The sequence below is a fragment of the Macaca nemestrina genome, chromosome 7 (genome assembly GCF_043159975.1).
Source record: "Macaca nemestrina isolate mMacNem1 chromosome 7, mMacNem.hap1, whole genome shotgun sequence".
In the NCBI taxonomy this organism is placed as follows: domain Eukaryota; kingdom Metazoa; phylum Chordata; class Mammalia; order Primates; family Cercopithecidae; genus Macaca; species Macaca nemestrina.
This window is the reverse complement of record NC_092131.1, coordinates 14,607,637-14,612,271: the sequence shown is the minus strand read 5'-3', so window position 1 is coordinate 14,612,271 and position 4,635 is coordinate 14,607,637.

Genomic DNA, 4,635 nt, shown 5'->3' with positions numbered 1-4,635 from the left:
TTGCTTTTCAGATTGTTTTTAGTCATATTTAAGTCTACACAGCTTCCCTCTGCAGGTTATAAGAAAATGCAGGCCAGGCACGGTGGCTCATGCCTATAATCCCAGCACTTTGGGAGGCCGAGGCAGGCAGATCACGAGGTTAGGAGATCGAGACCATCCTGGCTAACACAGTAAAACCCCTTCTCTAATAAAAATACAAAAAATTAGCCGGGCATGGTGGTGGGCGCCTGTAGTCCCCGCTACTTGGGAGGCTGAGGCAGGAGAATGGTGTGAACCCGGGAGGTGGAGCTTGCAGTGAGCCGAGATTGCGCCACTGCACTCCAGCCTGGGCAACAGAGTGAGACTCCGTCTCAAAAGAAAAAAAATGCATAGAGCCGGGCATGGAGGTTCATGCCTGTAGTCCCAGCTACTTGGGAGGCTGATGCAGGAGGATTGCTTGAAGCCCAGGAGTTGGAGGCTATAGAGTGCCGTGGTTGCATCTGTGAATAGCCACTCACTGCACTACAGCCTGGGCAACAGAGCGAGACCTCGTCTCTTCAAAAGAAATGTAATGGTATATTCTAACAGCTCTTCCCGCCCTGGGGTCCTGCCCTCAAAGCAGAGGGACTGGTTCACGACATTGGGTAGTTCACTATTCTGCTATTCTATAAAATGCAGCCTGATCCAAGGTCCCCTGAGCAGAGCTCCTTCATCCACCCGACTTCACTATACCCCCTGGGGTCTAATAATTGGGGTCTAGATGAACAGCAGAACAAAGCAATGGGCTGGGTGTGACCAGTCACAGTGTTCAGGTACTGCTGTGTGCAGAGGGAGAGAGGGCTGGAGCTGACAGCCTGAGAAAAATGTGAGGTCCACCCTACACAGTAGCCATTATTTCTAAGTAAACATAAAAACAACCCAAAAAGCCAGTAGAGTGACCCATCTTTGGCCTCCCCCAAACTCCTGCTACCTTGGATGTGGACTTACGGTCATCACCCGTGGTGAGTTCAACTTAAGTGGGTAAAGTGTTCTCTGCAGTCCTGGAGTTGCTTACACAGCTAAAAAGAGACGACTCTATAATCATCAATGCCCCGGAGACTGCCATTCTCCCACCTCCCTTGAAGGACATTAGTGGAGCAGAAGAAAATTGAAAGATCAGCGGCCGGGCGCGGTGGCTCAAGCCTGTAATCCCAGCACTTTGGGAGGCCGAGACGGGCGGATCACGAGGTCAGGAGATCGAGACCATCCTGGCTAACACGGTGAAACCCTGTCTCTACTAAAAAATACAAAAAAAAACTAGCCAGGCGAGGTGGCGGGCGCCTGTAGTCCCAGCTACTTGGGAGGCTGAGGCAGGAGAATGGCGTAAACCCGGGAGGCAGAGCTTGCAGTGAGCTGAGATCCGGCCACTGCACTCCAGCCCGGGGGGACAGAGCGAGACTCCGTCTCAAAAAAAAAAAAAAAAAAAAGAAAATTGAAAGATCAGTCTGCATGGTTACAGGACCAGGAAGTGGCCTAGTCCAGCCCCTACTGGGGAACATGGGAAGTACAGGAAGCCAACCTCCCGGGAGCCAGTAAGGCCACATCCCATTTGGGTCACTGCGTTCATCCTCTTTTGCATTGCCATAAAGAAATACCTTGGCCGGGCACAGTGGCTCAAGCCTGTAATCCCAGCACTTTGGGAGGCCGAGACGGGTGGATCACGAGGTCAGGAGATCGAGACCATCCTGGCTAACACACTGAAACCCCGTCTCTGCTAAAAAATACAAAAAACTAGCCGGGCGAGGTGGTGGGCGCCTGTAGTCCCAGCTACTTAGGAGGCTGAGGCAGGAGAATGGCGTAAACCCGGGAGGCGGAGCTTGCAGTGAGCCGAGATCGTGCCACTGCACTCCAGCCTGGGCGACAGAGCGAGACTCCGTCTCAAAAAAAAAAAAAAAAAAAAAAAGAAATACCTGAGGCTGGGATAGGCACAGTGACTCAGAGCTGTAATCCCAGCACTTTCGGAGGCCGAGGTGGGAGAATTGCTTGAGTCCAGGAGTTCAAGACCAATCTGGGCAACATGGCGAAACCCTGTGTCTACAAGAAGTACAAAAATTGGCTGGGCGTAGTGGCGGACACCTGCAGTCCCAGCTACTTGTGAGGCTGAGGTGGGAGGATCACTTGGGCCTGAGAGGTTGAGGTTGTAATGAGCTGTGATTGTGCCACTGCACTGCACTCCAGCCTGGGTGACAGAGTAAGGTCTTGTCTCATAAATAAATAAATAAATATACCAGAGACTGAGTGATTTATAAGAAGAGAGGTTTATCTTGCCTCACGGTTCTACAGGCTGCATGGCACTGGCGTCTGCTTCTCCCCAGGAGGAGGTTTTTGCATAGGAAAGACATGGGGAGCAACAAATGGTTTTGTTGCAGCACAGGCTAGGCTGGGGCAGAAGACAGGTGCTGAGTGGCTTGGAGCTGCCTGCTGGGCATCTGAGAGGGGTGCTGTGTAAATAGATCTGAGGTCCAGGGGCCAAGGCTGGGGATGAGCTTTGGGAGTGATCAGCAGCCACACTCATTGGCACCATGGAAATGAATGGGCTCTTCCCCAGGGAGATAAGGAAAAGTGAGAAGGAAAGGGGGCCTCGGGCAGATGCCAGGGACACCAGCGCTGAAATGGCCGAAGCTGAGGTGCAGGTTGAGAAGGGCAGCCCGGGGGTTGGGGAGGCCAAGAACCCACGTTACAGAAGTTGGGGTGCCTCTGCAGCAAAGTCAAGAGCAAAAGGGTCTGGGTCCATTGAGATTTTAAGTTCTAAGCCTACTTAGAAATAAGAAAGACAGATCCCCACCCCCATTTTATTCCTGGTAAGGCTGATTTGGGGTAACGTGGCCTTGTCTGTGGTTGCTTGGGCCCCTCCCTGGTCCTACACTCCAGGAGGTAGGCTGGTCCGAGGGCAGGCACCCTCTACACAGCAAGCAGCATTCTTCATGCTAAGCCCCTGACGTTGGTTGAGGACACTCCAGAGCTAATGTCCTGGTTGGGCACTTGGTTCCCAAGAAGGAGAGAGGGAGGGGAGGGACCAAGGCAGGACAGAGCCTTGGTATCAGGCAGGCCAGAGGCGAGTGAGGGGATGGGGGGCAGGAGTGCTCCTGGATAGAAGGGAAATGAGGGCGGGGAGGGCCAGGGGCCCCGACAGCATCCACTGCGTTTAATGATGAAGGTCACCAGCGGGTGACCTTGGCTAGAGCAATTTCCACAAGTGGCGGGTGGAGGCCAGATTGCAGAGGGCAGGGAGTGTGCACAGTTGGCACCACTGTGAGGGGACAAGGAGAGGGTGCGGCTGCAGAAGGCCAGTCCAGGGAGTTGCTTGTTGAAGTTCAGAGACACTTGGGCCAACGCACATTCTTAAGGTGGAGCCATTGCTGAGAGTGGACCATAGGTGACATTGGAGCTGTTAGAAGATGGGATAGGATGGGACAGAAGGACCACCAGACCTGGTGGCAGGGGGATGCAGGTGAGGGTGTTGGAATGAGGCCTCAAAATCAAGGGAGTTCCATTGGCAGCCTCCATTTCCCTGGGAGGTGGGAGGGGAGGAGTGAGCTAGAGGATGGCTCAGGTAAGAGGAGGGAAGAGGTGGGGGGGGGGAGGAGTGCGCTGGAGGGCGGCTCAGGTGAGAGAAGAGGGGTGGAAAGTGGCCCCGAGAAGAACAGGTTAAGGCTGACCCGCAGGACCCAGGCACAGTGAGCCACGGGAGGCTGGGGACCACAGGTACCACTGGGGCATGGCTGTCTTCAGTCTCCCAAAGCTGGAGATGGACACCCTGTTTATGGGTTGAGTTGGGCGGGGAGGATGGGTTGCAGCTGGGCACGTTGAGACGGCTGCCACCTATGGAAGCTGGACCATCCTGGCAGGGGAGCAAGGAGGCCAGAGTTTCAGAGGAGGTCCAGGGAGAGGCTCTGGACAGGAGGCGATCCGGCCTGAGAGTGGGCAGTGAGGTTAGGATTTCAAAGGTAGAGACGTTCTGGGGACAGGGGAGAGCTGTGCCATGGACAGGTAGCTGGAGACGGTCTAGGCAGCTACCAGGATGACACCAGAGAGGACGTTAGTGAGGTTGGAGCCAAAGCCTTCAGGATACGAAAGGAGTGACTGGGGGTGGCAGCTGCAAGGGTGGGAGTGGGACACTGGACCGTGGGGGCTGGAGAGGTGCTGGGGTGTTAGAGAGACGTCTCCCACCACCCTTCCTGACACACAGTCCGTGGAAAGAGTGAGAAGGAGCCCACGTCCTGGGAGAGGGCTAAGTGGGCGAGGAGGAGCTAGGAGGGCAGCCAGGGCAGGAGGCAGGAGGGGCGGGGTAGGAGCACAAGGACGCTGGCACTGGGGATGGGGGAGGACACCTGAGCAGGGCGGGGAAACAACCTTGGGTGTCATCCGGGGACTTCTGTAGGAAGAAGCCTGGCGAGGGAGAGCGGCAGCGGCAGGCACAGGGTCACCTGACTGCAACTCTGCAAAGAACCCAGTCCCAGCAGCCCAGGAATGGTGGGATGTTGGGGGCACTAAGGTCTCTCGGGGTCACTTACATTTGGACTTCCCAGGGACTTCAGTGGCTCCGCTGGAACATGGAGAGATGGGAAGAACAATTGCTTTTAGATCAGTCTCAGAGGGCAGGGAGGCATTTATGGT